We start from the raw sequence: 19,213 nt of genomic DNA, 5'->3' as shown, positions 1-19,213 counted from the left end.
GTTCGATTGAGTTGGGTGGTCATGCATGTGAAAGGGTGATGAATTTGTATTGTTGTTTGGTAGTGTCTACGTTTACAAAAAGTGTTACATAAATGTGAGTGGGTTCATAAATCAGGGTTGATCTTTTTAAGACCAGTGTTGTAGGGGTAAATTGTAGAGGTTGCTCTGATGTATGCAAGTGAAGAACTGTCACCCAATTCTCTACAATCCATGACATCTTTTGCAAATTACCAGCTACATCATCATAGTTATGGTGCTGCAGTGCAGAGCCACGTTTCGTCATCTGCCTGTTTTGCTCTGTTGTTTTTCTTGAACATCATTTGTAATTTTCCAAGATAAGGTATTCTATGGAGAGAGACATTATTCTTCTGGGACATGAGTCATTACTATTGGATACTATTCACCATATTAATGTGTTCTGTTCCTTGTGCTTTTCTGGATATCACACCATGGATTTGAAAATCGTTGTTTGGCTCCTACACAATTCGATGTACGTTGTGGCTTTAGCTTGCTTGAGTCCTTGATTTGTAGATCTTATAAATGTGTACGTTTCTGGGGAGTTTTCGTATGCACAATGTCTTCTATGTAACTTATCTAGAGTTACGAGTACCACTGACATGGCATGCAACCCCGAATGGTTGCCTTTACATGTGCAATGCATGAAGAGCTCTGCTTGGGGCTTCCCGCCTTGAAACATGGCGAGCAAGAGTAAGAAAACGTTGATGTAAGAAGCTGGCGACGGTGGTATCGGCAAGCACATCTTCCCGAAAGACCTCGCTGGCCAAGTTTTGCAATGGTCCTTGCTTGGCCCCAAGCAAGCATGATCGAGTCAGGCAACTCCAAGCCGTACTCGACAAGGTCCTAGAAGAGAGAACCAAGCCCTCAAAGCGTGCATTAGCATGCTCGAGGCACGGGTTGACAAGGAAGTGGAAACCAAGGTCAAAGAACATTGCCACCAAGGTAGAGACTTGCATGACAGTGCAGCTCTGCGAGCAACGCCTCCAAGAGAAGAATGCTCTCAAGGTTCGCATTGGGGGGTTGCCCCAAGCATGGGACATGGGCAATGACCGCTTCTACGAGTCCATTGCTTTCCTCAACGAGACCATCAAGCTTGTATGCATCGACCCCAAAACGATCGACGCTTTGAGCAACAAGAAAGACAACTGGTGAGCACATGTTGAGTAGGCATGCTGTCCTCCATTTCAATGATAAAGAGGGTCGACTTTGGCTACTTCAACAATCACGCCTCAAGGACACCAAGTTTTGGATCGCTGAGGAACTTACACCAATGCAACTCAAACACAAAGGAGAAGAACTCAAGAAGGTGAGAGCGAAGGTAAATGGGTGGTTTATGTGGTGGCAAGGCCATCATACAAGAGTTATGCTCTCCTAGGCCCCCAGCCGCCCCACATACCCCTTAGCTTTTCTTTTATTTTTATAGCCCCTATTAAGGTTGCTCCAATCAAGCTTGATGTATCTTCCATAAGAGACCCCATGGGTCACACTTTATTTGTATCAACCATTCCCTCTTCTCAAGAGGAGACAGACACCCTTTGTACATGCTTTTTGGTCCCATAGGCCATATGTGGCCTTTGAGGACACTTATTAAGTATCTATTTCTCTCTCTCTCTCATGCACGTCAAGCATGTAAATCACAAATCAAACACTAGGCGTGTGCACCAGGTGCACTTGAACCCATGGTGCAACAATTCACCAAGATGATTATCATTATAGATCCATCTAAAGTGAACATGGATTAGGCTAGTTTGAAGAGTATGATTGACTCTTCTCCTATGTGAAGCTTTGATATGGTCTTTTGAAAGTAGTGTTGCAACCTGGTTGACCTCTCAGACGTTTATTCCTTGCTACGGTGTTACACCTTCTCAGTATTATAAGGAAGCTCCTTTCATTACCTTGGGTAGCCTAAGATGCTTGTAGAAAAGCAAGCATCTAGAGTTGGCCACTCGGCAGGCAAAAAGCGCGGTAGGAAGTAGGCCCACTCTAAAGAAAGCAAGGTTTTTTAAAAAAAGTTAATTGATAAAAATATAACAATCAATTTGTGCGCGTGTGTGCGTGCTCTCTCTCTCTCTCTCTCTCTCCTATCAATACAGGATTAAGGAGAACCCCACTTCCCTCCACGTGGGCAAAAGAGGTGGGGCTATTTCAAAATACCCCGTCCTCCTGCAAGCGTGATGTTCACGCTTGCATTTGATACCCACTCCTCCAGCGCGTCCGGGTCCAATCAGTTCCAGTCGCCTGCTGTTCCACGCTTCCATCACTGCTGTTCCACGCTTCCACGCCTGTTGTTCCACGCCTGCTGTTCCACGCTTCTGAGTCACCTCGAGCTCCACACAGTGTAGGTACGTTTCGAAGGTTCCCATCCGTGTCCATTGTAAGCGAAGAGCCAAAATGAACGTTAGTCTGCTTTTATACTCGATCACCCGCGTGCTTGAGATCTTACTAAAAGAGTGCCAAAGTAGATGTAGCAAGGCAACGAGTGGCTTTCATGAGTCCACCATGCTGCGAGATAAGATGGACTGACATTGGTAGGTGGTCATGATGGGGGTGGAGGAAGGGCGGAATCGTAGATGAGGTGGACGGGCTGCGGGAGGAGGCGGTACTCGATGCCCAAATCGGAGAAGAATCTCTTGAGTTCTAAGAGAAGACCAGATCTGCGGCTCATCCTCTCCCCAAAGTTCTAGAAGTTGATGGTGTGCTGCATTATCACGGACAGACGCATCCAGTTGAGATCCTCCAGCTCTTTCACCAACACACTGAACTTGGGATGCCAGTGCTCGCGCTTGCGCTCCACGTACCTGATAGTTTCCTCGAAAATGGCTCCACATTAGTGCCTCACAAAGTAGAAACATGAGAAACATAGGTGGTGTAAGTGAGGATGGAGAGTACAGTAGTTCCACATACGCTGCGATCTTCTCCTTGAGGGCTGTGATTTTTTTGGTGGGCGTTGAGATGTGGACGGCGAACTCCAAGACGTCTTTCATGTCGGGACTGCGATACAGAGAAACATAGGTGGTGTTAGTGAGGATGGAGAGTACAGTAGTTCCACATACACTGCGATCTTCTCCTTGAGGGCTGTGATTTTTTCGGTGGGCGTGGAGATGTGGACGGTGAACTCCAAGACGTCTTTCATGTCGGGACTGCGATACAGATTGCTGATGGGCTTTACGGCCAGCACTGAATTTGGATAAAACACCTTCTCATTATCAACTCGCAAGAAGACCGTGGACAGAATCTTCATCTCCTCCACCACCATCTGCAAATCATGGCCACAAATCGTTACCATGGCAACGCGGTTGCCAAATCCGAAAAGCTCACTGGCATATTGGTGCCGTGTTTGCTCTACCTGGACCCCGTCGATGATACACCTGTCGCCCACGTCGTAAGGGTGCATCACAAACAAGAATATGATAGCCTCAAACACCTGCTTCACCGTGTTGCCAAACATGAAGCCCACCAGCAGGCAGCATGCAACACACACACACACACACACACACACATAGAGCAACGAGAGAGCATGCAACACAGAATTATGATAGCCTCAAACACCTGCTTCACCGTGTTGCCAAACATGAAGCCCACCAGCAGCATGCAACACACACACACACACACACACATAGAGCAACGAGAGAGCATGCAACACAGAATCTTCATCTCCTCCACCACCATCTACAAATCATGGCCACAAATCGTTACCATGGCAACGCGGTTGCCAAATCCGAAAAGCTCACTGGCATATTGGCACCGTGTTTGCTCTACCTGGACCCCGTCGATCGCCCACGTCGTAAGGGTGCATCACAAACAAGAATATGATAGCCTCAAACACCTGCTTCATCATGTTGCCAAACATGAAGCCCACCAGCAGCATGCAACACAGCATGCAACACACACACACACACACACACACACACACACACACACACATAGAGCAACGAGAGAGCATGCAACACAGAGAGAGAGGAAAGAGAGCATGCAACATAGAGAGAGACCTCAGGAGCTGCTTGGTCACCAGGTATGTGGAGCGTGAAGGAGAGCTAGATTTCAAACTGCGAAGGAGATGTGGACGGCGAACTCCAAGACGTCTTTCATGTCGGGACTGCGATACAGATTGCTGATGGGCTTTATGGCCAGCACTGAATTTGGATAGAACACCTTCTCATTATCAGCTCGCAAGAAGACCGTGGACATAATCTTCATCTCCTCCACCACCATCTGCAAATACGGCGGTGGCATATACTGCATAGCTTTTCAGACAGACAGCATGCCAGACTGACACGACTGCGTGGAGAGGCGACAAATAGATGCATGGAGAGAGTACATGGCATCCTCTCTAAACATTTTGCCACATGACAGAGGAGAGGATTCCCTATTATACTATAAATAGATAAATAGATGTGTGAATGTTGCATTCTTTCTTGAAAACACGTGCAAATGTATCATACGCTAGGTTGCATTATTCCAATTCGAAATTTGAATTATACGTTTTATTCGGGAGAATCGTATGTTTTCAGTAAAAATTTAATCGAATAATTTGGAGATATGTCATCAATTTGAAGAAATTTATTGTACGATAGAATGTTACTAATATATAAGCCAGCCAGATTTGACATTTTTGTTGTTGTGGAACTTTATTGAACTTTTCCTCTTTGTAGAGTAAGAATGTAAAACTTAAAAATGGATATTTAAATATTAAAATTATATATTTTCTTAAGCATAATTTTTCATTTATAAGTGAATAGTCTATTAAATATTTTTAATATTCTAGATTACATTTTTGAAGTGTCGCTTTTACATTTATTAGATGGCGAAGATGAAAAAGTGGCTGTTGAAAGCCCAGAACACGCGCACGCCCACGTGCTGTTGCATGACAACGTGGATGGAGGAGCGGGAGGGGAGGCCACTGGAGGCAGGTCGTAGTATGTGGTGGTGTAATTGAGAGGCGGCTGGATGTTTCCGAGTTGATGAGGACGATGGGGAAGAGAGGAGTCAACTGTAAGAAGGAAGTTCTTCGCAGCCTATAGTTGGGGAGAAAGAGAGAGAGAGAGAGGCTAGAGAGAGTTTTTTTCCTTTTGCCGCCTACCGACGAAGAATTCTGAGCTTTCGGCGAAGTAGGGTTTGCTCGCCACAGCCAGGCGTCGAAATAGGGGAAACGCAGGACCATGGCTATGGAGGGAAGCTCTATAATTGTGCTCACTGGACACGATGGAGAATAGCTCTGGATTACGGCTATGGCGATGGAGAATAGGTCGCTATTTCTAACTATTCTGCGCAGAAAATCGTGAACAAGAAAGCTTGACCAGGAAGATGATTAAGATTGATCAGAAAATATAAAACGTTAAATTATATATATTTATATATAACACAAATATATATTTCACCACCACCAGCTTGCTCACCGTGCAAGTACGTGAAATTTGAGAAACCCGCCAACCTCTGCAACCTCTACACGGCGTAATTTCTTTATAGCCTTTGCAATGCAGCCACGTAAATTCTTTGCAACCTTGCAAAGAAAAAGCAGAGGGCAGGGGCATAAACTCAGAAGCTTTTCGCACATAATGGAGAGACAGTGCCAGACTGATGCAGATGGTGGTCCAACTCTGTTTTGACATGGCGGGCCGCCATAAAGCTTCCACGTGTAAAAACAATGTTGGGCACGCTTTTTCTTTTCTTTTTTTGGACAACCCCACCTCCCTCCACGTGGGCAAAGGACATATTCCTCAGACTTATTTTCATCCATCTTTTTAAATTAGTTTCCTAAGAGTTCTAAAAGTGTATTTTGTAAAATGATTTTGGACTTTTTAAATAAAAAATGATTTGTTTTGTTTTATATATATATAGATAGAGAGAGAGAGAGAGAGAGAGAGAGAGAGAGAGAGAGAGAGAGAGAGAGAGAGAGAGAGAGAGAGAGAGAGAGAGAGAGAGAGAGAGAGAAAGTGTAGAATAATTTGGGTTTTTTAATAAAAAAATGATTGAGAAAAAGTGGTTGCATTTTGGCTAGCCTTGAGATTTTTAAAAATTTTGGTTATTCTATGTATGCCAGGCACCTCAGTCTGCCAGCTTTGAGCTCCACGTGGTCGTGCCTTCGCCTCCTCGAGCTCCTCGATCGCCTTTGCCTCCTCCAAGTGCTTCATTGCTCAAGGTCTTTTATTTTGCTCAAGGTCATTTTATATATACAAAATGTATTATATATACAAAATGTATTATATAAACAAAGTGTATACAAGATAAAGGGAGAGCGTAGAATGATTCGTTTTGTTTTAAATTTGCGCATCAATAAAAAAGCATTATCATATCTGACGACCTATAATTACTAATTAAGGTCCAATTGTATACATGAGTGTTGTAATGAATTGTTTTATAATTAATGATTTAACCTAATATAAACATTAATGACTTTTGATTAATGTTTGATAAAGTTAAGGGCATGATTAATTCGGACAAAGTGTATACAAGATAAAGGGTGAGTGTAGAATGATTCGTTTTGTTTTAAATAAAAGATTTATTTATATATAATATACATATTCCTATTCTAGAAGATGAAGGGAGAGTGTAGAATGATTTGTTTATGTATATGTAAATACATATGTATCTCTCTCTCTGTATATATATATATATATATAGAGAGAGAGCGAGACTCTCTCTCTCTCTCTCTCTATATATATATATATATATATATATATATATATATATATATATATAGAGAGAGAGAGAGAGAGAGAGAGAGAGAGAGAAAGTGTAGAATAATTTAGGTTTTTTAATAAAAAAATGATTGAGAAAAAGTGGTTGCATTTTGGCTAGCCTTCAGATTTTTAAAAATTTTGGTTATTCTATGTTTGCCAGGCACCTCAGTCTGCCAGCTTTGAGCTCCACGTGGTCGTGCCTTCGCCTCCTCGAGCTCCTCGACCGCTTTTGCCTCCTCCAAGTGCTTCATTGCTCAAGGTCTTTTATTTTGCTCAAGGTCATTTTATATATACAAAGTGTATACAAGATAAAGGGAGAGTGTAGAATGATTCGTTTTGTTTTAAATTTGTGCATCAATAAAAAAGCATTATCATATCTGACGACCTATAATTACTAATTAAGGTCCAATTGTATACATGAGTGTTGTAATGAATTGTTTTATAATTAATGATTCAACCTAATATAAACATCAATTCAAAACCTTCCTAAAAAGTCAAAGACTGATGACTTTTGATTAATGTTTGATAAAGATTTGGATTGTTTTGTTTTAAATAAAAGATTTATTTATATAGAATATATATATATATATATATATATATATATATATATAGAGAGAGAGAGAGAGAGAGAGAGAGAGAGAGAGAGATAGAGAGAGAGAGAGAGAGAGGACTACCTAAAGATTTCAAACAAAATGTATTATATATATTTATCTATATCTATAAAAGATTAACCACAACTCCCCCTCCCTCCACGTGGCCAGCCAAAAGCGGGGTTAATTCAAAAGGAGGGTTAATTTGATAAGTAAGCAATGCCATGTTCGGCTTGGTTTTATAATTTGACAGTAGGAGGCAGAAGAAGGTTTTAAAACGCACACAAAAATGCGCTGCAAACCAGAACTGGTACTGCGCTGTTACCTTGAATTCGATGCATTCATGGATGGGAGAGGAGGGTCATGAACGGCTTGATGTCAATGGTGCGGCCAACGGCAGCCCATTCGCCATGGCCAGAAGAAAACGATCGATCACTGTCTTGGTTTTTGTTGTGATACCTGAGAAGCCCATGGGACCAAATCCCTTCTGCATTGACGGCTATTGCCTTGCAATTGATCCCACGACGTGCATGATGATCGGCGTGTATGTCGAAAGGCTTCTTGGTGCTGGTGACCCAGAGAGCATTGCCCCTCATACCTCTTAAGGATAGATGTGGATGTGTATGTGATAAGTATGGATGTGGATGTATGTGATGTGGATGTAAATGTGATGGATATGAACGAGAATTGAAGCGATGAGATGTGAAGTAAATTGGACAGATATGAATGATAAGGGATGTGAATGAATGATATAGGATGTGAATGAATGTGATAGCATATGAATCGGGATGTGAATGAATGATACAAGATGTGAATGAATGATAAGGGATGTGAATGGATGTGATGTGATGTGAATCAGGATGTGAATCAGGATGTGAATGAATGATATAGGATGTGAATGAATGATAAGGGATGTGAATGAATGATAAGGGATGTGAATGGATGTGATGTGATGTGAATCGGGATGTGAATGAATGATAAGGGATGTGAATGGATGTGATGTGATGTGAATCGAAATGTGAATGAATGATAAGGGACATGAATGAATGTGTTAGCATGTGAATCAGGATGTGAATGAATGAGATGTGTTAGCATGTGAATGAATGAGATGTGATGTGAAATGAATGTGATAAGATACGATGTAAACTGGATAGATGTGATAAGATACGATGTAAACTGGATAGATGTGATAAGATACGATTTAAACTGCATAGATGTTAATGTATGTGAAGTGATGAGATAGAAAAAGATGTGATTAGATGAGAATGGGAATGCTTATGAAATGAGGTGGATTGATGTGCATGGATATTTGAATGATGTGGATTGACGTGTGGATTGATGTGGATGGATGTATGGAAGATATGGATGGATGCGTGGATAATGTGGATTGATGTGGATGATGTGGATTGGTGTGTGTATGATGAGTGAATGATGTGGATTGATGAGGATGATGTGGATGGATGAGGTGGATTGATGTATGGATGAGGAGGATGGATGTATGGATGAGGTGGATTGATGTGTGGATAATGTGGATTGATGTGCATGGATGTTTGAATGATGTGGATTGACGTGTGGATTGATGTGGATGGATGTATGGATGATGTGGATTGATGTGTGGATGATGCGATTGGATGTGATTTGATGTAGGAATGATGTGAGAGAGTTAATAGTGTTAATAACAATAATATGAAAGTTCTTGGTTTGTTATAATTTATCATTTATTATAAGAATAGGCAAGTCTTGGTTGGAAGCTTCTCGATAATGCTAGGAGGCACAATGAAGGAATTGATTGGGCTTGCATGTAAGTAACATAGTGCATCATTGACTTAGAGCTTGAAAGTGCTAGCATTATAAAAGTTTCCAACCCTATACCTACACAAACATTTAATTACAAAAGGTTACTCTCATTGAGAGCCAGAGGAAGGAAGCTTCACTGATAAATTGCATAATATACCACCTCCTCTACATCAACATCCATAACACCACTTAACAATTCTTCACCTTTATTTGCCCCATCCATATCTACCCCACTAAACAACCAATCACCAATTTCATCCCCACATTACTAATCACAAAATACCACAAATCACATCTAAGGGATCAAGGATAATTAGGTGCTACAACAAAACCAAGCCACAAGCTACCCCTCACACTAGATCCTAATCCATCTCTTCAAGATCAAGGATATTGTATTTGGATACCCAAGAGGAAGTAGGTCAATATAACCTTGCCAAGAGATGTTAATATCACTAATTTATCTCTTACAAATTTTTGACGTGATAAGGGAAAGTAAAGTTAGATAAATAGTTTTTTCACAAATGCCCAGGTCTACTTTAAGTATATAATTTACAACAAGAGGGGGAGGGGTACTAGTGAAATGTTAAGCTAAACGTCAAACACAATCTCATTACCTTTCATGACATCATCTTTGCTAGATTTCTAAGAAAATCCTATATTTTCAAAGATATTTACTCATGAATAGATTGGCATACTTGTGTAATATTTCCTATAGTATCATATGAGCTACTAGAAATCATTTTAGGAACACATTAAAAGCATATGGAAAGATCTAATTCTAGCAACCATATAAGATGATCTCCACCACATGTACCTTTTTTCAAGCATGGAAGGAATAGAATGATAATTCTCTTCGTGCCACTATCATGAGTGGAAGTATTCTTACACTTATATTCCAAGGCACCAAAGTCTTTGGAATATATTGCATGGAAGGAACATATTGATAATTCTCTTTGTGCCATTATCCCATGAGTGGAAGTATTCTTACACTTATATTTCAATGGACATCCAAGGCACCAAAGTATTTGGAATATATTGCACAAACATTATGAGACTTAGAGATTCAAAATCTAAAGAGTCAAGTATACCAAACAACGAGCCAGTGGGAATGAGCAAAATAGAGAATGAGTGAATCCCGCCAATATTGTTGAACATATATTGTTTTGATACGTGTGTAAGCACAAGTTATTGACACACTTTTGCACGAGAATATCCCATATCACACACGTTCTCCATTGTGATCATATCCCATGCAGGTCGAGGAGAAGAACCATGAAGAAATCCACCGAAGGGGAGATCAAGAAAAATAAGATCTACAGCCAACCCAATAGGTTTCCCCTTGCTCACACACTCTCTACCTTGAGGCCGATATCTCATGACGTGCTCATGAATCTCTGTGTACATGGGATTCTTCTTGTTGCCTAAGAAATTGTAAGATTCCTCCCCAGCCTCTCAAAATGTCCAGCATATTCCCCTGTAATCAATTCTCTCTTCAGAAATATAAGAGATCTTGTCTCTGATTGTTTCGGCATAGAGAGAGAAAATATTCTAGAGAGAGAATATTCAGATTTTGAATATTTCTGGATAGAAAAATATCTCATATAATGAAGATGAATTCCCCTGAAACAGAAATTCAAAAAGAACTTTCCAATGTGCAATTGGAATTAATTGGAAATGGGTATAAAGGACCTTAGCCTAAGGGTCTAGATTGGAATTAATTGGAAATGGGTATAAAGGACCTTAGCCTAAGGGTCTAGATTTTCAAAAATTTTAGATTATGGTCCAATTAAGGTTCCTATGGGCCAATTGGATCAATCCATGTGTAGGGAGGAGATAAATCCAATTTTGTAAAAGAAGATACCCAAAAATGAGTAAATGCTCACATAAGATGAAGAGTTGACTATGTACAAGGTTTATTAGTAAGAAACTATGAGCAATATTAAAAATATGAGATATTTTGGGTATAATGATCCCATTTTGACACATATGTAAGGAAGGGGAGTTCTTAGGTGCATATTTCACATAAGATGACGAGTTGAAAATGTACAAGGTTTATTAGTAAAAAACTATGAGCAATATAAAAAATATGAGATATTTTGGGTATAATGATCCCATTTTGACACATATGTAAGGAAGGGGAGTTCTTTAAAGGAGGTGCATATTTCACATAAGATGAAGAGTTGAAAATGTACAAGGTTTATTAGTAAAAAACTATGAGCAATATTAAAAATATGAGATATTTTGGGTATAATGATTCCATTTTGACACATATGTAAGGAAGGGGAGTTCTTTAAAGGAGGTGCATATTTCACATGCTTGAATGAGTTTTAAACTCATAAAAATTGAGATATTTCATCTCTCCTCTCTCCTCATTCAAGTCTAGTTCCAAAAAGTTAGCTTAACTGACCTAAAAATGGTCAAAAATTGACCAAACTGATTTAGAAAATTCTAGAATCAGTTTGTTTGGTTAGGAGCTTAATTTTTCCTATAAATAGAAGCCTCCCCCTTATTGAAAAATATATAGTGTTTATGCATTGTTACTCTACTCCACCTAAGCCAAGAACTGTGAATTCATTAATAATTCATTAGTTTTTGGCACTTCCCTCTTTCTTCAATCCCCATTGGTGGCTCCATCAACATACTAAACCAATTGATTGGTTGGGGGCCTCTACCGTGAACAAAGAATCAAGCAAATTGAAGGTAAATGGTGAATTTTGATCTTTTCTATAATTTCTCAATGCTTCTCTCTTCTCAACCCCTCTCAAGTTTGAGAAGCTTAATTGGAATGGTTTTTGAATGCTATTGAGGTTAATTGATTAATGATAGTTAGGAATTACATAAAATTGATGAATGCTATTGAAGTTAATTGATTAATGATAGTTAAGAATTATATAAATTTTCATTTATGCTTAATTCAAATGGTTTTTATGTAAATGCTCTCTCTCACTCAAGAAATGGTCATACTCATGACCCATTCTCAATCCAAATGAAGCTTTTCATAAAGCTTTTCCTTAATCCAAGATTAAGCTATGCTTGAGGCCAAATTAATGGCTTTTTTCTATGCTTTTAGTTTATGTATATTGATGATTCAATCCATTATGGATTAATGATCCAATTAGAGTTCATTCTAATTATTTCATTAATGATAAGCTTTATCCCTTAGAAAAATTGAGATTTATCAGTCATAGCAGCGGAGCTATGGTAAAATTTTTATAAAAATTACGCATAAAATAATTTCATTCAAAGCATAAAAAGAGGACTTCCTACCATATTCTAGGAATTATCTTCCTAGATTAATTGGAAGAATTTCATTGTAATCATGGAGAAATTGAATTTTTATATTATGCATAAAGGATAAATATTTATATGAAAAGTGTTACTTTTATCATTTTTATTTTCATGCATAGGAGTATGCATAATGGGTAAATTTTTATATCAAAAGTGTTACTTTTATCATTTTTATTTTCATGCATAGGAGTATGCATAATGGATAAATTTTTATATCAAAAGTGTTACTTTTATCATTTTTATTTTCATGCATAGGAGTATGCATAATGGATAAATTTTTATATCAAAAGTGTTACTTTTATCATTTTTATTTTCATGCATAGGAGTATGCATGAAAATTTTTATATCAAAAGTGTTACTTTTAGCATTTTTATTTTCATGCATAGGAGTATGCATAATGGATAAATTTTTATATCAAAAGTGTTACTTTTATCATTTTTATTTTCATGCATAGAAGTATGCATAATGGATAAATTTTTATATCAAAAGTGTTACTTTTATCGTTTTTATTTTCATGCATAGAAGTATGCATAATGAATACATTTTTATATCAAAAGTGTTACTTTTATCATTTCTATTTTCATGCATAGAAGTATGCATAATGGATAAATTTTTATATCAAAAGTGTTACTTTTAGCATATTGAATTTCATGCATAGGGGTATGAAAAAAAAATGATTATTTTATTGTAAAACTGTAAAGAAAAAAAAATATGATTATTTTATTATAAAAATGTTATTTTTATCATATTGAATTTTGTGCATAGAGGTGAATAAAATAATAAAGTATTATTTTATTATAAAAATATTTTTTAAATGATTATTTTATTATAAAAGTGTTACTTTTATCACATTTGAAGTTCTTGCATAGAGGTATGCATAAAAGATGTTTATTATATTGTAAAAATGTTACTTTTATCATAATTGGATTTCATGCATAGAGTTATGCATAAAAGATATTTTTATACTAAAAGTGTGATTTTCATCATAAATAGATTTTATGCATAAATTAGATGCATAAGAGAAATTCTTTTATTCTAAAAGTGTAATTCCTACCAAATTGAATTTATGCATAGGAAGATGCATAAAAGATTGATTCAAAAGTGTCATTCTCATCTAAATTCAATTTATGCATAGGAAGATGCATAAAAGATTGAATTTTAATTCAAAAGTGTCATTTTCATTTAAAACGAATTTATGCATAGGAAGATGCATAAAAGATTGATTTTTACTTCGAAGGTATTAATCTCCTTAAATGGAATTTATGCATAAATAAATGTGTAAAGAAATCTTATACCAAATATAAGAATTCTCTTGTATTCTATAAATAGATATGAGATGTGATAGGATGTGATAAGAGGTGTATAAGATGTGATAAGAGGTGATAAGATGCTTATGAAATAAGTTAAGAGGTGATAAGATGATTTAAGATGTGATAAGATGTGTATGGGATGAGGTAAGAAGTGTATGTGATAGGATAAGATGTATATGGGTTGTGATAGGGCGAGAATGGATGTGATGTAAAAGATTAGATGTGAATGCATATGGGGTTATATGAATGGGAATGTGGAAATGGATGTATGTATGTGGATGTGTGGATGTGGAGATGGGAGTGTGGATGTATGAATGTGAAAATGGATGTATGCATGAAGATGTATATGCATAGATGTGAATGTGGATGTAGATGTGGCTGTATAGATGTGAATGTGGAATGTGGATGTGGATGTATAGATGTGAATGGGAATGTGGATGTGAATGTATGTGAATGTGGATGTAGATGTGGATGTATAGATGTGAATGTGGAATGTGGATGTGGATGTGGATGTATAGATGTGAATGGGAATGTGGATGTGGATGTATAGATGTGAATGGGAATGTGGATGTGAATGTATGTGAATGTGGATGTAGATGTGGATGTATAGATGTGAATGTGGAATGTGGATGTGGATGTATGTATGTATGTGGATGTAGATGTGGATGTAGAGATGTGAATGGGAATGTGGATGTGGATGTATGTATGTACGTGGATGTGGATGTATGAATAAGGACGTGATAGTGGATGTATGCATGTAGATGTGGATGTATGGATATGGATATGGATGTGTATGTATGAATGTGGATATGGGATGTGGATGTATAAATGAGGATGTGAAAATGGAGGTAAGCATGTAGATGTGGATGTATGGATGTGAATGTGGATGTGGATGTGGATGTATGGATGTGGATATGGATGTGAATATATGATATGTAATGTGAAGGAATATGAAGTGAAGAGATGGAAAATGATGTGATTGGATAAGTACACATATAAATGGAATGTGGAATAAGTAATGTGGATTAATGAGGGATAATGTGGAAAAATGAGAGTTAATATAGAAATTGTATTTGTAAACTGTTTGTAAATGCTGTTTGTAAATGACTGTTTTATGTCAAGAATGCTGGGGAAGCATTTTGATCGTCTTGTGATTAAGGTCGTGGACCTAACTGATAGAGTTGCAACTGCTGACGGAGAGTCAATGGAGGACGTCTCGCGTAGCAAGGTCGGCCGAGGTCTTGACCAGCCTCGGTTCGATTTAAATGGTGAGCTTCCGGTACGGTGGATTAGGGACCAAGGAAGCGGCCTATGAGTGAAGCGCTAGGTCACCTGCGAAGGATCCTAGAGGGTGCTGACCATACGGTGCTCGGGCTCTGGGTCACCGAAGATACCCACACATGCGTCGTGGAAGATATTGGAACAAGGAGTAAGAGTTGTTTTCTGAAACCGGGCATGGATCTGGTTGATTGACCTTGCTGGTCAATCAACGGATGAGTCCATGGCTCTTTTATATGGATCTGTGGGTTTGATCTTGCTGATCTTCCACGGAGATTCCATTCTGTTATATGAATGTATTGTCGGTTACTACGAGCTAGGAACTATGGAAAAGGCCCTTGAGTGAACAGGTGGTGAGCGTTCTGGTTGCCAATGATGCCATAAGTATACCGATGAAGGAATGACTGGAAATAAGGATTCAACCAGAGACTGAGGATTGTCATCAGTGACATAATGGTTTCATTAAAGGATTGTTTAAAAGTTAGCTGATGCTAAGAAAAAGGCAATTTCATATTGGGTGTGTAAGTGGTGTGACTAGTTTTATGTTTGTATGAACTTCTGGCTAGGGGGCCTTGGAACTCTTTTCCTTGGTACCCGGGACAAAACCTAACCAAATTCTTAATTGGATCCCATCACTACAGTGGTTGGGCGGTTGGCTAACCCATGGGACTGGATGGGGTTAGGCTGGACTGATGGATCCGTAAATCGAGATTTAATTTCTATTGTTACGATAGATGAAGTAAATCCCGGATAATAATTGTTCTATGGATAGGAATCAACGGCTGTGCCTCTTGATGGGGAAAAAAGCATTGATCCCAATGATCCAAGTGCAAGTTTCTTCCGTGATCTGACCAAGTACCGTTAGAGGTGCAGTCGGATCAGTTTGATCAGTAATGATCTTGACTACGTTAGAGTAAAGAGATATCCTGGTGGAATCGCCCGTGCTTTCCGGGTAAAGGAAGTTTTTCCAGTTTTGATTTTGGATAAACCGACGGATTAGTAGGCTCTTGTCCGGATATCCGTGGGCGAGGCCCCGACGAGTGTGAGACCCCTGCCCCGCGCACGATATGCTACTTCCGCTGCTAGTACCCCGAATCCGTTGTGCGGTGGAGACCGGGATCTCACAGTTGGTATGAGAGCGAAATTGAAAGCTAATAAAGATAATTAAATTCTTATCTGAAATTGGTAATAAGAATTCAGAAACAGCATTTTCATAATGTATTTTCATTCCGTAAGCTTCTTTAATGAAGAAATTTTAATCAAAGAAATTGTTTTTATAGATGGAAGTTTCCCATTTATCTGGTATTCCCGACCTCACCCAGTCTCAAGATATGATTGCATTTGCCTTCGAGCATCTCATCTCTTCCGCTGCAACTCGAACAAGTCGAACAAGACTCGCACGCCATTTTGAGGAATTATATTTTCCTAACCTAGTGGAGAGACAATAGCATAAGTGGTTTGCAGGGCTATATATCCACGCCTCTTGCAACCGGCATGCAATGCTGAGGCAGAACCTCTCATTGGCCATGATTTTGATAAAGCTGAAAATGACGCGTGGTGTCATTCTATATCATTCAATGCCTCAAAATTTCAGACTTGCTTGCCGAGTTTATAGACTCTTTAGTCGATTTATCCCTAGGGAGAAAATAATAGCTCCCTTCGCAATTAGAGAAATTATGTAACAGGGCATGACTATGGCCTAGTACCATCGTCTTATGCATCTCTCGAGGAGCTTTTGAAATTTGGAGCCGAGCCACTCTATGTACTTATTGCAACTTGTATATAAATATACAAATGTTTTTTTTAAAGTGATTGTTTACGGACGATCGGATAAAGAAAAATCTGTTTATCAGACTTATGTCATAGATCTCCAATAAGATCAACTGAGGAGCCAATTATGTCAAAAGTTTATCAAGACGTACAAAAAGGTTGTAATTGTGTGATATAATTCATACAAATTGTTAATTCAAATTGAAATTCGTAAATTAGTAATTGGGAATTGGAAGTACCACAATTGTATCGAACCCTGACTTGCTTGAGGCCTAGACATGATGGTATTTACCTTATAGTTTCGAGTATCATGATAGTATCCGTATATACTGAGGGTATAACTGCAACTCTTTACCGGCAGTATATATGAGTAAATCCAAGACTTGAAATTATAAGCATTAATGCTATCCAGATGATGATTTCGAATGTGGTTGATATGATTTTTTAATTCTGTTTGAGAACTGATGAGTTGATTTGGATTCTGATTGAAAAATGATGATCCCTGAAAATGGATTGAAATGTAATAAACTAAGTGAAACCACAATGTGGATGATTAGGACGAGTCCCTGTGATGATATTCATAACTAGAATGATGATAATGAATTTAGCAAATCACTATGAGATTAGTGGATTGCTGTCAAATTGCTACTGTTAACACTTGACACGGTAGATCAAGTTAAGGGATGATAAATTGAGAACTTACTTAACTGAAATTCTCGTGGAGGAATGTTCAGAAGAAAATTTTTCGGTCTAATGGACCATTATCGTATGAATGATATGATCTAAATGAATTATTATTTAATGATGAGTTCTATATAAGGAATATTTATCCCAGTATTCTGTTGGGTTGACCAGAATATAAGGAACCCAGAATAGATTGGATCTTAAGAAAAAGAGTTGTCCTCTACTTTGCGAGATGAGGACATCTCGCACCTTTTTAAGTGGGGTAGAAGTTTGTAAGGTTCCTCCCCCCAAACTTCGAGGTATACAGGAGTAAGAATCTCCTTTTTTGATCTTATAATTATCCCCTCTCTAAATAAAAGAAAGATTCTGTTTAAAAAGGGAAGACACTTTACCCAGAATACCTTCTCAGGAGCCCACCTATTTTAAAGATTCAGAACGATGAGTTCAGAAGTGAGAACTAGTGTTTTGGATGCCAAGGTTTTGACCATCAGTTAAAAGACTGCCCGAGTCCTACCATGAAAAGGGCACAGGGAAGTCTAGAACCCAAATTCAGAGACCAATTCCTTCATACCAATCTAATCAGGGTTAGTCTCGGACAAGATTGCTTAACTCCATTAACTAGGCCCAACCCATTGATTAGGGTTGAGATGACCAGCTTGGCGACTTAGAGCAACAGATGCAGGCAATTCATAAAGATATAAACGCTGCCCAGGATCGACAGAGACAATATACAGATAAGAAGAGGACAGTCAGAGAATTCAAAGCAGCAGTTATAGTCTTCATTGAATACGGACCAAAAGAATTTCTTTATTCTCTAGGGGAGTATAAGTAGTTATCCCCCAGATATTGGGGACCAAAGAAAGTAAGTGACTTAGCCTACGAACTTCTTTTATCTCCTCATCTCAAAGTTTTTAATGCCTTCTATAGAAATATGTGCCAAACCCAAATCATGGAAAGACGGTAAAACTTCAGTGGCAAGATACCGTTGGCTTCTAGGTTACTCTAACTCCTTCCTTTATATAAGTCGTAACTTTTACTTATCGCTCACAGTAATCTTACTTCCATTGATCTCCCTTCTTCTTAATCTCCTTCATGGCTTGGCAACAGGAATTAGTTTTATCCATGATGATTTCTCACCTTCAAGACGCAAGCAAGTCTGTGAAGAAGGATTTTATAGAACAGTATGAGCGCTCACTTTTTCCTCACTTGGGAACGTCTGTAGCTCAGACCAAATGGCGGACCTATCAAGACATAACTAGGGTAACACCCTGGGGTCAGGAGCACTTTCGTAACAATGTCTGCTTGGCCATGGTTATCGAAGCCTTGGGTTTGGGTCCCCGATACTACTGCGTCATGAGATCAAGACATCTTGGGTTTTCTGAGCGGGTCTTCTTACTGGCGTGTTTTCTTCCTCATCAGAAGATATGCCTTTATCCCATTTTTGGTTTGTCTCTCAGAGGTCCTTTTGTTAGATCACCTCATACCACTGAGATAGGTGCGGCAATAACCAACAGAATTATTCCTATAGATGAGTTACCTTATACGTACGCAGCTTGTGAGTGCTGCTTTTGTGATCATATGATGGACGGGCTTATGGAAGTGTAAAGAGTTCTTCTATCTTTACTGTATATGTTCCATGAATGAATAAAGTTTAAATCTTGTTCTTGTCTTGACCCTTACTCTCTTTGAGACTTTTTTAATTAGTGGTTAATCTTAATTAATTTTTCTCTAAGTCTCATGTTCGTGCATTTTGCGAAATTATCCCAAGTTTGCGAGATGAGGACATCTTGCGTTTTTC

General features: G+C 38.4%; 1 pseudogene; it reads left to right on the top strand.

Annotated features, from left to right (window-relative positions):
• The first annotated feature begins 723 nt into the window (after positions 1–723).
• On the top strand, positions 724–1,613 carry LOC147627210 (uncharacterized; annotated as a pseudogene).
• The last annotated feature ends 17,600 nt before the right edge of the window (positions 1,614–19,213 follow it).

Source organism: Cibotium barometz, chromosome 21, assembly GCF_041138505.1.
Source record: "Cibotium barometz isolate CiBa-2024 chromosome 21, ASM4113850v1, whole genome shotgun sequence".
Lineage (NCBI taxonomy): Eukaryota > Viridiplantae > Streptophyta > Polypodiopsida > Cyatheales > Cibotiaceae > Cibotium > Cibotium barometz.
Note: the sequence above shows the minus strand (reverse complement) of the source record. Positions and strands in the feature narration are given on the sequence as shown.